The sequence below is a fragment of the Euprymna scolopes genome, chromosome 15, assembly GCF_053919585.1.
Source record: "Euprymna scolopes isolate OS-2025 chromosome 15, ASM5391958v1, whole genome shotgun sequence".
NCBI classification, from domain to species: Eukaryota; Metazoa; Mollusca; class Cephalopoda; order Sepiida; family Sepiolidae; genus Euprymna; species Euprymna scolopes.
In genome coordinates, this window is record NC_136496.1 from 51520752 (window position 1) to 51538584 (window position 17833).

At 31.7% G+C, this 17833-nt stretch overlaps 1 long non-coding RNA gene across 1 annotated transcript in view; it reads left to right on the forward strand.

Annotated features, from left to right (window-relative positions):
- LOC145293825 (uncharacterized) overlaps positions 1 to 17833 on the forward strand; it is a 574943-nt gene that overhangs the window by 145519 nt on the left and 411591 nt on the right. The window contains exon 2 of the long non-coding RNA XR_013869775.1: positions 4412 to 4778. This is a non-coding gene — a long non-coding RNA (uncharacterized LOC145293825). The remainder of the gene's footprint in view (positions 1 to 4411; positions 4779 to 17833) is intronic.

Consider the following 17833-nt stretch of genomic DNA (forward strand, 5'->3'; position numbering starts at 1 on the left):
CAAATCACATCCTTACATCATTTGTAGACATCTATGCTGACGACACTACCATTTATGGTAGCACATCTAAGACAGTAAACGACCAAGTTCTCTCCAATTCTCTCTCCTCTGATCTTGAGCACGTAGTACAATGGGGTAAGGAGTGGCTGGTTACTTTTAATGCATCTAAAACCAAGCTTCTCTCTTTACATCATCAACATTCTGATCCACATCTGGCATCAATTGAAATGAATGGCTCTCGTCTTCAGGAGGCCTCAAGTTTTGACAAGCTTCTTGGCTTGACCATTACTCCTGATCTTAAATGGAACACGTACATCAAATCTGTTGCCAAGGCCGCTGGAAAAATGGTGGGATCTTTCTATCGATCCGGTAGATATCTCACTGCTGATGCTATTCTCTATCTATATAAGAACCAGGTACGTCCAAGGATGGAATACTGTTGCCACATCTGGGCAGGAGCTGCTAGAAAGGACTTGGCCTGCCTTGATAGAGTTCAAAATAGACTTCGTAGCCTCGTAGGAGATGTCCTTTTCTCTTCCTTGCAACCTCTATCTCACAGAAGAGATGTTGCGAGTTTGTCTCTGATGTATCGCTATTTTCATGGAAAGTGTTCGACTGAGCTTCAATCTATGGTCCCCCCTCGCCAAACTTTATCAAGAAACACTCGTCTAGCTGTAAACACTATCAATAATTCCCCCCACTCTTTATCTGTGCCTAAACCTAAACGTAGATTCCATGAACAAAGCTTCTTTCTTAGAACTGCACGCCTGTGGAATTGTCTTCCGTTTTCCTGCTTTCCGGCTGACTACAATATGGTTGTCTTCAAGTCTAATGTAAATAAGTTCTTGATGAGCCGTTCCATATAAGTTATCAAATTTACCAAATTTTCAGTACTAATGATTACTATATTGTCCAATTTCTAATGTACACTCTTTAACCCGTTTCCTTGAGTGGCCTCTTGGCCTTGATAATATGGTGATGCCTATGTAAAAAAACAAAAAAAAAAACAAAAAAAAAAACAAAAAAAAACAAAAAAAAACAAAATGAGAGCATTATGTTGTGTATTTTCATATTCATTACATTGTTTCGTGGCCATTGGCACAATTTTAAACATTATGTCATTTGAAAATATTCCAAAACAGCCACTTTTCAGATGATATTTGGATATGCATAGAAGAGATACTAATATATATATATATATATATATGTATATATATATATATATATATATATATATATATATATATATATATATAAATGTAATTCCGTTCAAAGTCGATAGAACCATATTTCTACATTACCAATTTAATTAAAATTTTCAGAAAATTTATCTTTAAAGTCAAGGAATGTTTGCATGTTATTAAAATAAAATTAAGATCGTTAAGATTGCAAATTATAAAAATATATTAAATAAAATAAAAATATTTTTTGTAACTGCGAAACTGTCCGCCATTTCATTTCCGGTAGAAATGAGCCTTTCACGTGCACCACACATTGACGACTTTCGAATTACAATGTTTAACTATCTAATTAATAGATGGGTAAAAAAAAATCCCTATTTTTTAAAATTATATATATATATTTTTTGTACTTTAACCTTACAACCGAATAAAAAAAAACATATCATAAAACTTTACTTAAACTTGGAAATACAATTTACAAAATAACGCGGATCGGTAAGTGCACTAGCACCAGTTGTTTATCTTAATTTTTTTACTTTTAAAAGCTTTCCTGGTGAAGCCTACCTAAAATAAATGTGTGAAATTCTTAATTTCTTATGTTATTGAAAAAAAAAGCATCTCGGAATTTAGATAAAATTTTCCATTAAGGCCCGTCTCACGTTCGTCAAAATACTTTTTTGGGTTGCCGTTGAGTTCCGTAGCGACCAGCAGACTTTAAATAGCGCGGATCGGTAAGTGCACTAGCACCATTTGTTTATCTTAATTTTTTTATTTTTTAAAGCTTTCCTGGCGAAGCCTACCTAAAATAAATTTGTCTAATTCTTAATTTCTTATGTTATTGGAAAAAAAAGAAGGTAAATATGAAGAATTACTCCACCCTCGAAAATTCCTTTAAAATTACCACTCGCATAGGTTTTTGGGGTCGCTGAAAACGAAAATAACGTTTATAATTAAGGCAAACTAGTAGTTTCCAAGATATGAAGAAATGTTAGTTTAAAAAAGTGAAGGATCACTTTTCCATAATAATTTAAAGTAAAATGAGCACCCACTTTGTGGCCACGATTGTTTTTGGTGGGAGGTAGGCTTTCTTTCTTGGAAAATCCTTTAAAATTACCTGTTTAAATAGGTTGGAGGGGAGGGGCGCCAAAACACTCCCCACACACAGAAAAATGCGCCTCTCTCAGGTGGCCAGAAAGTGGGTGCTAATTCTAAATAAAATTTACATTGAAAAGTGATCACCTACTTTTCGAAAATGTAATTTCTTCATATCATGAAACTTTCTTTTTGCAACGGAAACGGTTTGCAGATTCGTTTTTAGTACACTGAAATCTACAATAAAATATTTCGTTATATACGAACATGAGACGGGCCTTAAAGTAAAATAATACCGGATTTTTGGGGCAGATTTGCCGTTTAGTTGTATAATATCCTCAAACCAGGTAATCACTAAAAGTCGTCCCCTGTATCGAGCAAAAGTTTAAAACCACTGATTATATGTCAGCCTACGTCACAGTAACATATATTGAATGAGTTCCTAGCAGTATTTTGTATAGTTTTTTTAGTTTAAACTCATTTTCCCAAACTTTCCCCAAACTTAACGTGTTCGATACAGTCTGCCGCCATTTGTATTTTTCAAATATACCGATAAACACTGCATGCTTTTGAACCGATTAAACATTATACATTACATAAAAACACTACAATCTTATCCAGTTAGGTAGAACATTTACTTTTCTTGCTTTTGATAACATTTATTTGTTATATATTTATTTTTTGACAACTTCTTTGTATCTGTGTTTAGTAATACAAATCCTTTTCATTTAATGTAACGTTTAGTCGGCTCGAAAAACAGTGTTTATCGGTGTATTTGAAAGATACAAATGGTGGTGGACACTGTTGATTACGTTAAGTTTGAGAAAGTGAGTTAAAACTAAAAAACTATACAAAATACTGTCACAAACCCACCGATTATGTCAGTCTATGTAATGGTAACATATATTCGGTGGGGTTTTGACACTGTATTGTATAGTTTTTAGTTTTCAACTTACTTTCCCAAACTTAACGTATTCAACAGAGTCTGCAACCATTTCTGTTTTTCCAGCCGATTAAACATTTTACATTACATAAAAACACTAAACAATTATCCAGTTAGCTAGAAACGTAACTTACCTTACCTTTGCTTTCATTTATTTGTTTTTGGACAACTTTTTCGAATCTGTGTATAGTAACCCCCCCCCATCACTCAAATATTAATTACTAACTCACATTTTTGTATAAAGAAAACAAAACAAACAAAAAAAACATTTAGCGTTTCAACATTTTTGCTACGTTCAGTTTATCCACTGATTGTTGGTCGAGCCCAAGCCATGATTGACGGTAATCCCGAGGAGCAGGATCCAATTCTGCAAGAGTACCATTTTTTTCATTTTCGCCTTTTTTTTTACTTTTTGGAGTGGATTGCTTTACTAAGAATATAAGAACCATGCATTTTCTCTTTTTATTAGAATTTTCCATTACACCAAATTGAGCTACAGCAACGTGTGGCAGGGTACAGCTAGTATATATATATATATATATATATATATATGCATTTATGAATAAAGGTCTATATTATTAATAATAAAATGTTTTATTTATAATAAAATGTAAAAAACAAATAAACAAAAAGCAAAAGTCAACAGACCGGTTTCTCCCTCACTCAACAGGAATTGTATCAACCGATTTCTTTAAAAAAGCTAACAAAAAAATTAAACTAACTTATATCAATCTATCGTTAACCTCCATTTACGTTCATGTCGATTACATTCATGTCGATTGTCCATTTACGTTTTCCGAAATTTCTTTCGATGCCTGTTTCTTGCTTACAAGTGTAAGTAAATTACATTGAAACAATGTTTATAGTTTATTCATATTTTTATTAAAATTGTTAGCAAAAATAATTACCATAAAAAGATTCCCCGGTATTTTCGAAATATAAGGTTTTACAAATAAAAACCTGTAGTTATTTATTAATCTTTCTCGTTTGACTTTTGGTGATTTATTCTAATCTTAGAACCTCAGTGCCCGTACTGTTTCATTTAAATCAGAGTCTTTATTATTTTCATACGTTTACACACACACACGCACACACGCGCGCGCACACATACACTTACGCACACACACATACACTCATATATGTATATGCATATATATATTAATCTTTTTTCTTGTTTTTGTTTCTTTTGTTCTAGGCTTAAACGCGGAAAATCATTTGAAAAAGAAAGCGACTTACTTGATAGAAAACGTGTGATAATAATTAGAAAGAGAGATGAATATGGGCAGGAAAGCTGAATAAAGTCGGTGAAAAGAAAGGAGAAGCAAAAAAGAGCCTGGAAGAAAGTATGGGAGACAGAAAGAGGATAAGGAACCCACCCACTGATAGAAACAGGAACGGGAATGACTAGCCATGGTGGGCTACTAACAAAATTGGTAAATTGGAATCCTGCATATTCCCAGGTTTACACAACGCTTATTTAAAATAAGAAACCCCATCACATTGCAGAAAGAATTTTTGGAAGTTTGTCCCGAAAGAAGTTTAAAGTTTGGACGTCAAAATGCGTGAGTTCGTATTTTAATTCTTATTAAACTATATACAAACAATTGTATATATATATATATATATATATATATATATATATATATATATATATATATATATATATATATATATATATATGTGTGTGTGTGTGTGTGTGTGTGTGTGTGTGTGTGGCGGTGTATGTATATCTATCTATCTAATGCATGTATATCTATATATATCTAAATCCTCTCTCCTCTCTCTCTCTCTCTCTCTCTCTCTCTATATATATATATATATATATATATATATATATATATATATATATATATATATATATGTGTGTGTGTATATATACTCGTAAAAATAATTAAATGAAGGTATCCGAATGTTGACAGCCTATCAGTCTGCTCTCTACAAATTCATGGTCCAGCATCTATTTCGCTGATTTTATTACAGTACAGCATAACGCTATGTCGAGCTTAAACGTCAATCGTTTTCAGACATATTCATTATCGATGCAGTCTATGCAGAAGAAGTTAAAAATGAAGTTCAGGTTTTCACATTTGTTTTTCACTCGGATGTTGACGCTTTGTTTTATTTTCTTTTGTTATTGTTTTTTCAGACAATCAAATCGTTTCATTTTGACGGTTTTCTGATAACTGTCGACAAAAGATATATAAAATTTAGATTTTTGACCTATATATGACTTAAATATAATACAACCAAACATAATGTATGCATAACTATGTATATGTGGATGTATATTAAAAAAATATGTATATGTGGATGTATATTAAAAAAATATGTATATGATGATGTATATTAAAAAAAATATGTATATGATGATGTATATTAAAAAAATATGTATATGTGGATGTATATTAAAAAAATATGTATATGTGGATGTATAATAAAAAAAAATATGTATCTGTAGATGTATAGTAATTGTCTGTATTTTTGAGTTGAGGTGTTTTCATTGATTGAGATTGTCGAACTGACTTCCTCATCTTGGTTGTTATCGTCACAACGTCTCGGCCGTTTTGCCCTCCGGCCTTCATCAGGTGTTTTGTATCGAATTGGGGAACCGTTTGTTAGGAGTCTCGAACCCAACCCTTTATTATTATTACGGGGGTACCGTGTTCGGACTCCAGCTAGGCTCTGGGACATAGTTGCTGATTCTCTGTTTTGAATGATACTTTTTCACTGCCTTCGTTCAGGATTGAACTCAGCACCTTTGGGCAACTGTAAACTTTGATACAACGTCTAGGACCACTCGGCCATATGTCACTAGGACAATTCTTAGTTGGTTTTTGTTAATGTTAAACCCATGTTGTTAATCAAGGTTTTCTCTCTCTATTAGAGGTGTCCAAATTGCATTCAGCTCTATGCTGGGTTTGCTCAGTAGGTTGTTATGTCCGAGCATGTTAGCTGTTTCTTTAAGTTTTCTCACTTTCCAGTGCGTCTCTCTGTTTATTATTTTTACTTCATCCCCCCTCTCCATCCAGACATGTTTGGCTACACCCGATTTTTCCGTCTCCCCTTTAGTTACCGCTTTTCGGTGTTCTTCCACCCTTACTTTAAGGGGGCAGCATGTTTCACCCTTGTAAACCTTTCTGCAACTGCATGGGATGGAGTATATACAGTTTTTGGTCATGTTCTCCTCCATGCGGGGCTTCACTCGTACCAGGTGTCGTCTGAGTGTTGACTCGTTCTTGAATACCGTCCTGATGTTGTAGGGGGCACATATTCTCTGAATCTTTTCGGGGATTCCTCGTATGTATGGTGGGCAGACCGTTGGAGGTTTTTGGGTTTCATTCTCCTCTCTTATCCTATTAACACGTCTGGTGGATAGTATGCTATCGGAGTAGTTGTTACTACGGGGGGTATTCTTCAACCTGACCATTTCTTGGTGGTATGTAATGTTCTACTTATTGTCTCTGCTCGATGTTGTAAGCAGCGTGCGATTCCATGTTTGATACTGTATGGGTGATGAGAGTTGAAGTTAAGGTATTGTCCGTATATCGCAAGCCTACCTTCACCGGACAATACCTTAACTTCAACTACTGATGAAGGCCGGAGTGCAAAACGGCCGAAACGTTGTGACGATAACAACCTGTGGATGTATATTAAAGAAAATATGCATCTGTGGATGTATATTAAAAAAAATATGTATCTGTGGATGTATATTAAAAAAATATGTAGCTGTGGATGTATATTAAAAATATGTATCTGTGGATGTATATTAAAAAGAATTATGTATATGTGGATGTATATTTAAAAATATGTATATGTGGATGTATATTAAAAATGTGTATATGTGGATGTATATTAAAGAATATGTATATGTGGATGTATATTTAAAAATGTGTATATGTGGATGTATATTAAAAATGTGTATATGTGAATGTATATTAAAAATGTGTATATGTGAATGTATATTAAAAATGTGTATATGTGGATGCATATTAAAAATGTGTATATGTGGATGTATATTAAAAATGTGTATATGTGGATGCATATTGAAAAATATGTATATGTGGATGTATATTAAAAATATGTATATGTGGACGTATATTAAAAATGGGTATCTGTGGATATATATTACAAAACAATTATTTATATGTGGATGTATATTAAAAAAATATGCATACATGGATGTATATTAAAAATATGTATCTGTGTATGTATATTAAAAATATGTATGTGTGGATGTATATTAAAAATAATATGTATTTATGGATGTATATTACAATAAATTATGCATATGTGGATGAATAGTAAAAAATATGTATATGTGGATGTATATTAAAAAATATGTATATGTTGATGTATATTAAAAAATGCGAAAGCAAACTAACTTTTGTCTAATCCTTATGATTTGGAGTTTAGAAATAAATCGTCAGATACATAAAGGTATGATACATATATATTAAATGATAATATATATATATATATATATATATATAATATATATATACTTAAATGATAGTATATATATATAATATATATATATACTTAAATGATAGTATATATATACTTAAATGATAATATATATATACTTTAATGATAATATATATCTATATTCTAAAATGATAATACATATATATATACTTACATGATAATATATATATATATATACTTTAATGATAATATATATATATATACACACTTAAATGGTAGTATATATATACTTAAATAATAATGATAATATATATATATATACTTAAATAATAATAATGATATATATATATATACTTAAATGATAATATATATACATACTTAAATGATGATATATATATACTTAATTGATAATATATATATATATACTAAAATTATAATATATATATATATATACTTAAATGATAATATATATATATACTTAAATAATAGTATATATATATATACATACATAAATGAGAATATATATATATATATTCTCATTTATGTATGTATACTTAAATGATAATATATATATACTTGAATGATAATATATATATATATATACTTAAATGATAATATGTATATATATACTTAAATAATAGTATATATATATATACATACACAAATGATAATATATATATATATATATATATATATATATACTTAAATGATTATATATACACTTAAATGATAATATGTATACGAGGGGCGTGAATAAGTAATGGCCCTGACCCACTTTCAGTTGTCGGATCTTGCTGAAATTTTGCATGTGCAATGATTTATATCTCTACGGGTTATGTGGCAAATTATAGCTCTTAATTAATTATGGTTTTTATTTTACAGGTGTTTTAACTTAGTCAGGTGTGAAATGGAACCTGTTGAATGTCGAGCAGTGATCCGGTTTTTGTATTTGTAAGGACGTACACAACAGGAGACTTTTAATGAAATGAAAGAAACTTATGGTGATAATGCCCCATCATATGACCTTGTAAACATGGCCGGAAGTCCGTGGAAACGGCCCCCAGACCTGGTCGCCTCTCTTCTGCCATTGATAAGGCATCTGTCTATCACGTCGAGGCTGCCATTTCGGAAGATCGGCGCATTACTGTTCACCAAATAGCCCAAGATGTCAAGATTAGTACAGGGTCTGTGGAAACTACCATTCATGACCATTTGCATATGCATAAGGTGTCTGCCAGATGGATTCCCAGGTTGCTCACACCATTCCAGAAGCGAGAACGCGTCGAGTGCTCGAGGATGAATTTGGAGATGTGCCAAGAAGATGAGTCAAAGTTTTTCAAAAGCCTGATTACACAGGATGAAACTATGATCCAGTGATGACAGATTTCCTGGCAAAGGGTACCACAATTACAGGAGCCTATTATGTTTCACTTTTGAGGAAATTAAGGGAAGCTATCAAAATCAAGAGGCGGGGCAAGATCAGAAAAGGTACCCTCCTCCTGCAGGACAACGCTCCGGTCCACAACTGGCATGTCCCCAGATCAGAAGCACGGGCGTGTGGTTATGATATCCTCCCCATCCTCCCTACTCTCTTGATCTTGCACTCTCTGACTTTCATCTCTTCCCAGCCATGAAGTTCTTTTTGAAAGGAAGTGTTTCCCAGATGATGCAACCTTGATTTCTGAAGTCACGTCGTAGTTGGAGGACAAAACTGGGGTGCTCTACAAAAACGGCATCCAGAGCTGCATCAAACGATGGGAGAAATGCATAACTCTGGGTGGTTCCTATGTAGAGAAAGACTAATAACTGTGGCAATTTTGTTGCTCTACTGCTATGGGAAGTGGGTCAGGGGGATTACTTATTGCACGCCCCTAGTATACTTAAATGATAATACATATATATTTATAAATTACTAACTAGCTCTACCTACGTATTGAGCACTTTTGAAGTAAATACTTAAAGTTTACGCATAAATCTATACTTTCGTATATTAAATGTGAGTAAATGAAGTAGTTATATATATATATATATATATATACTTAAATGATAATATATATATATACTTACATGATAATATATATATACATAAATGACAATATATATATATATATACTTAAATGATAATATATATATACTTAAATGATAATATATATATATATTAAATGATAATATATGTATTTACTTAACTGATTATATATATACTTAAATGATAATATATATATATATACTTAAATGATAATATATATATACTTCAATGATAATTTATATATATATACTTAAATAAGAATATATATGCATATATTTAAATGATAATATATATATGCTTAAATGATAATATATATATATATATATATACTTAAATGATAATATTGATATATATACTTAAAGTACAATATAGGTATACTTAAATGATTATATATACATACTTAAGTGATAATATATATATACATATATATATACTTAAATGACAATATATATATAATGTGTATATATATATATATATATATATATATATATATATATATATACTAGTTGTACTCTGCTCCATGTGGCTCCATTTGGTGTAACGGAAAAGTCTAAAAAAAATAGAAAATGTATTGTTCTTATCGTTGTAGTACAGCAATGGACCCCCTAATAAATGAATAAATAAAAAAAGGCGAAAATATAAAAAGAACTGGTAGTCTTGCAATACGCAACGATCTGATTTATTTGTGTTTTTATTTAATGTAAAATGTGTAATCATTCCGAAGAACACATTGTTTATGGATGTATTTGGAGAAGACAAATCGTCGCGGACTCTGGCGAATGTGTTAACTTTGGCTAAATAATTTAAAAACTATATAAAACAGTGTCAGAGTGTTTTAGTTTGAACTGACTTTCTTGAAGTAACGTAAGCAACAGCATGTGTATATTTGAACAGAGCAAATGTAATTTCGTTAATAGAGAAGAAGCATTCATAAATGTTAATTTAAACACGTGCAGATTTTTTAGTAAAGAAAAAACAATCATAATTTTCGGATCTTAATTTGACCTGCATGATGCAAGTAATTCCCCGATATAAATATATAAATAATAAATGTAAATAATAAATTGCTCATAGTAAGATTCCTAGGTTAGAGTAGTCCCAACCGGAACTAAAAACCAAGTAGTCGCGCAGTTTATGTTTAATTTTTTTTATTTTTATATTTACTAGCGGGGCTACCCGGCGTTGCTCGGGATAGTAGAAACAATGAAAAAATTTAATTTGGTTTTGTAATATATTTATTATTCTTATGAGAGAGGAATTTTGTATGTTTATGTATCATTTTCTATTTCGAGCAAAAGAATATTTTACCTACATAAGACAGGTACTACACATGAAATAATTGTATCTTACCTAGAGTAGGTAATTTACAGCATGCATGTGCAAGGGCGGGTAATATACAACACATTTGTCTCATCAAATCCCAAGCGATGCCAGGTATTTTGCTAATATATATTCTCACCTATTTCATTCAATCCCGGGCAACGCTAGGTGTTGTGTTAGTATATATCTCAATCAATCTCATTAAATCCTGGGGTACGCAAGGTATTCTGTTAGTATATATTTCAATCAATCAAAGTCAATCCAGGGCAACGCCAATTACTCTGCTAGTATATACTTGCATCTATCTCATTACATGCCACATTATCGCTCACCTGTCTAAAATAATAACTTAGAGACATTGTCTTGGCTGGGTTTTCATTGCAAACACATCATCCAAATAACTCACATTTCATCATTTTTCATAATTTTTGGATATGTTACTAATTTCAACAACCATGTCACTTGATTTAACTTACATTATCGCCCCCACTCTTACTAAGATAAAAACTTTTATACATAGGCTATGGTATGTTACTAATTTCGATTATCATTTTTCATGAGTAAATCCACATTATCGCCCCCTTCTATCACTAAAATAATAATTTTAGACATTGTATGGCTGGTTATTTCATTACAAACCCACCAACAAAGTAACTCACATTATATTATTTTTCATAATTCTTGGGTATGTTACTAATTTCAGCCAATTATTTTTAATGAAGTAACCCAAATAATCGCGACCGCTTACTAAAATAATAACTTCCATACATTGTCTGGTCTGTCTAGTCATTACGAATACACCAATCAAATAACTCACATTTCATCATTTTTCATAATTTTTGGATATGTTGCTAATTTCAAACCATTTTGTCTGAGTTCAATCACATAATCACTCTCCCATTACTAAAATAATACCTTTGAGACATGTCTGGGCTGTTTATTTCATTACAAACACATCAATAAAATACCTCACATTTCATCATTTTTTATAATTCTTGGATATGTTATGAATTTCGACAATCAAATTTAATGAGTGCACACATCTAATCGCCCAATTCTTACTAAAATCATAAATTTGCTACATTGACTGCGCTGTTTATTTCATTATAAAGACACCAAGCAAATAACTAAAACTTAATTTTTCATAAATCTTGGATATGTTACTAATTTCGACAATAATTTTTCATGAGTTAATCCACATTATCGCCACCTCCTATCACTAAAATAATAACTTTCAGATATTGTATGGCTGTTTTTTTTTCATTAAAACACACCTATCAAGTTACTTATATTTGACGATTTTTCATAATTCTTGGATATGTTATTAATTTCGAGAATTATTTTTAATAAAGTAACCCAAATAATCGCCCCCTCTTTAACCGACACGATCCCCTTCCTCATACAAAAATAACAACTTTGATACATCTTCTAGCCTATTTCATTACGAACACACCAATCAAATAACTCACATTTAATTATTTTTCATAATTCTTGGATATGTTACTAATTTCGACAATTATTGTTTATTATTTAACCCGATTAATCGACTCCCTCTTACTAAAATACTAACTTTCAGTGAATATATGGGCTGTTTATTTCATTATAAACACACCACTGAAATAACTTACATTTAATAACTTTTCATAATTCTTGGATATGATACTAATTTCGACAATCGTTTTTCATGATTTAACTCAAATAATCCCCTCTCCTCTTTCTAAAATAATAACGTTGAGACATTGTCTCTGGTTATTTCATGATAAACACACCAATCAAATAACTCACATTTTATCATTTTTCAGAATTCTTAGATATGTTACTAATTTTGACAATTGTTTTTCATTATTTAACCCACATAATCCCCTCTCCTCTTGCTAAACAATAACCTTGAGACATTGTCTCTGGTTATTTCATTATAAAAATATCAATCAAATAACTCACATTTTATCATTTTTCATAATTCTTGGATATGTTACTAATTTCGACAATCATTTTTCTTTATTTAACCCACAGAATCCCCTTCCTTTTACAAAAAATACATTTGAGACATTGTCAGGCTTGTTATTTCATTACAAACACACCAATCAAATAACTCATATTTCATTATTTTTCATAATTCTTTGATATTTTACTTATTTGGACACTAATTTTTCATGATTTTACGACACAATCGCCCACTTTTCCTATACAGGGTATTCTGTTATCACAAATATCCACCTATCTTATCCGATACCAAATATTCTCCTAGGAAAATCCCCACCCATCTCATCCAATCCCAGGCAACGTCGGGCATTTTGCTAGTACATACATCCACCTTTCTTATCCAATCACCGGCAACGCTGGGTATTCTGCTAGTACAAATATCCAGCTATGAAGCCACATCGAAGAGAGTTCACTGGCATAATATTACAATGGTTGCATATTAATCTAATGGTATTCGTCAGCTACATCCAAGGTAGTAAACTTGCATATCATAACAATGATTGTATATTAATCTAATGGTATTCGACAATGAAGCTACATCCAAGGGAGGTCATTTGCATAATCTAATGGTTGTCGACAATGAAGTTACATTCAAGGGAGGTCACTCGCATATTATAACAATGATTGTATATTTATGTAATGATATTCGACAGGAAGGAAGGTCACGTGCATATTATAACAATGATCGTATATTAATCTAATGATATTCAACAACGAAGCTACATCCAAGGAAGATCACTTGCATATTATAGCAATGATTGTACATTAATCTAATGGTATTCGACAACGAAGCTACATCCAAGGGAGATCAGTTGCATATTGTAACAATGATTGTATATTATTCTAATGGTATTCGACAATGAAGCGTCATCCAAGGGAGGTCACTCGCTTATAATGATAATTAGTGTATATTAATCTAATGGTATCCGACAATGAAGCTACACCCAAGGGAGGTTACTTGCATATTATAACAATGATTGTATATACTTCTAATGGTATTCGACAATGACGCTACATCCAAGGGAGGTCACTTACATATTATAACAATGATCGTATATTAATCTAATGGTATGCGACAATGAAGCTACATCCAATGGAGGTCACTTACATATTATAACAATGATTGTATATTAATCCAATGGTATTTGATAGTGAAGCTATATCCAAGGGAGGTCACTTATATATTATAACAATCTAGTGATTAGTGATCTGCATAAATAACTTGGTAATCCCAAGTAGTCACCCATCTTAGAATGACCAGACTACATATTGCTTTACTTTAGTGATCTGCATATGTCATTTGGTAATCCCAAGTAGTCACCCATCCTAGAATGACCAAACTGCATATTGCTTTATTTTAGTGATCTGCATATGTCATTTGGTAATCCCAAGTAGTCACCCATCCTAGAATGACCAGACTGCATATTGCTTTATTTTAGTGATCTGCATATGTCATTTGGTAATCCCAAGTAGTCACCCATCCTAGAATGACCACACTGCATATTGCTTTATTTTAGTGATCTGCATAAGTAATTTGGTAATCCCAAGTAGTCACCCATCCTAGAATGACCAGACTACATATTGCTTTACTTTAGTGATCTGCATAAGTCATTTGGTAATCCCAAGTAGTCACCCATCCTAGAATGACCACACTGCATATTGCTTTATTTTAGTGATCTGCATATGTCATTTGGTAATCCCAAGTAGTCACCCACCCTAGAATGACCAGACTACATATTGCTTTACTTTAGTGATCTGCATAAGTCATTTGGTAATCCCAAGTAGTCACCCATCCTAGAATGACCACACTGCTTTATTTTAGTGATCTGCATAAGTAATTTGGTTATCCCAAGTAGTCACCCATCCTAGAATGACCAGACTAAATATTGCTTAACTTTAATGATCTGCATACACCATTTCCTAATCCCAAGTAGTCACCAATCTTAGAATGACCAGACTACATATTGCTTAACTTTCGTTATCTGCACAAGTCATTTGGTTATCCCAAGTAGTCACCCATCATAGAATGACCATATTACATATTACTTAACTTTAGGTATCTGCATAAATCATTTGCTAATCCGAAGCAGTCACCAATCTTAGAATGACCAGACTACATATTGCTGACCTCCCCTGTCGAAAATTGTCAATTTCAGGGTGAAAAAATTAAGGTTTTTGGCCAATTTTTCGATATTTTTCGGGCGAAGGATGGAGGGTCAATATGATACAAAGTTTGTGAATTTTTGTTCGGTCTGTCGAAAGTTTTTAGCGGACACACAAACACATACATACATACATACATACACAGATTTTCGCTTTTATATTTATAGGCTAGTGAGGGGTACCCGGTGTTTTTCGGTGTGTGTGGTCGGATGTAGTTAATGAAAACCTAAGAATAAGCGAAGTAAAAAAAAACAGAAAACCGAACGTTTAAAAACCCTGCTTAGCGGGTAGATGTGTGTGGTTGTTAATGAAAACCTTAGAATAAGCGAAGTAAAAAAAGAAAACAGAAAAACGAGCCCGAGCGGTGGGGGAGGGGTAATCAGAACATCGAAAAAAAAAAACACAAAAAACTAACGTAAGGCAAACGAACGATGTTAAATGTAAAAATCGAAAAAACAAAAAAGAAAACAGAAAAACGAACGTTGAAACAAAAAAAAAAACAAACACGTGAAAAATGGCTTAAATAAGCCTGTTTCGATATTAAAATTTAAAAAATCGGTGGGTACCCGGGTGTTTTGGGGTGTGTGTGGTCGGGGTGGGAGTGTTAATGAAAACCTGAGAATAAGCGAAGTAAAAAAAACCCCAGAAAAACGAAGGTTACGTGAAAAATGGCTTGAATAACACTGATTCAATATTAACATTTAAAAAATCGAAAACAAAAAGACATCTCACACCACGATTCGAACCCAAAACGTTTAGATAATGAACCAACGCTCTAACCAACTGAGCTAACACGACTTACATGAAATTTAGTCAGTTCTTCAACTAATTAAAGTAAATCAGGTCATGACGTCATCTGACGCATGCGTGGAACCTGTCGTCGTCATGAGAGGACGGTTTTTGTTGATTTCAGAGTGAAAAAATTAACGTTTTTGGCCGAGTTTTCGATATTCTTCGACTGAAAGATGAAGCTTCAATACGATACCAAGTTTGTCAATTTTTGTTCCATCTGTCGAAAGTTTTTAGCGTACACAAAAACACACATACATACAAGCACACATTTTAGCTTTTATATATATATATATATATATATATATATATATATATATATATATATATATATATATATATATACACTTAAATGATTATATATATATATACTTAAATGATAATATTTATACTTAAATGATAATATATATATATTTAAATAATAATATATATACTTAAATGATAATATATATACACTTAAATGATAATATATATACTAAAATGATAATATATATATATGCATAAATGATAATATATATTCTAAAATGATAATATATATACTTAAATTATAATATATATATATATATATATACTTAAATGCTAAAATGATAATATATATGTATACTATATATATATATACTAGAGGGGGTACCCGGCGTTGCCCGGGTATTTGTAGGTGTGTTTGGTGTTAAATAAAAAAGAAACCGCGGGGGTGGGGGTAAGAGTTGGTAGGATCGAACCCGAAGCCCTGAGGCGAAGTTTGAAAATAAAATTGGCCAGCCAGAATGAGTTACTGAAAGAGGTTTGAATTTATTTAAGTAAGAACCAGATTGATAGGTGCACGCCAGGAAGTCATCGAGCGTTACGACGAAGACGATGACGACAACGACGTAGGTTTGTTTGTTATAAGCGAAGTAAAAAAAACGTTAACACTTAAGCGGGAAAAAAAAAACAAAAAGACTAACGTAAGGTAAACGAACGATGAAAACAGTTAAAACGAACACGTGAAAAATGGCTTAAATAAGCCTGTTTCGATATTAAAATTGAAAAAATCGGTGGGTACCCGTGTGTTTTTGGGTGTGTGGTCGGGTGTGGATAAGCGAAGTAAAAAAAAAATCCGGAAAAACGAATGTTACGTGAAAAATCGCTTAAATAACACTGGTTCAATATTTAAATTTAAAAAAATCGAAAAAAAGACATCTCACACCACGATTCGAACCCAAAATGTTCGGTTGATGAACCAACGCGCTAATCAACTGAACTAACGCGACGTACATGAAATTTGCTCAGTTTTTCAACTATTTAAAGTAAAACAGGTCATGACGTCATCTGGCGCATGCGTAGAACCGGTCGAGAGGGACGTTTTTGTTGACCTTCCCCCTGTCGATTTCGAGGTGAGAAAATAAACGTGTTGGACCAATTTTTCGATATTTTTTGAGGGAAGGATGGACCTTCAATATGATACCAAGTTTGTGAATTTTTGTTGTGTCTGTCGAAAGTTTTTAGCAGACACACAAACATACATACATACATACATACATACATAAATGTTCGCTTTTATATATATAGATTATCAATTAAGTATATACATATATTATCATTAATATATATATTATCATTTGATAATATACATATTAAATGATAATATATACATACTTAAATGATAATATATATATGCTTAAATGGTAATATGTATATTCTTAAATGATAATATATATACTTAGATGATGATATATATACTTAAATAATCTATATATATAAAAGCGAAAATGTATGTATGTATGTATGTATGTATGTACGCTTTTCCTCGATGTCCACAAAAGGCTTCTTACAGTGAAGCGCTCGCTCGGTTCACAACTTCTTAAAACTTTTTATATCATCTATAAATTGTAATATCTCACACTTAACTACGGAGCTTGCCTGTCTATTTAA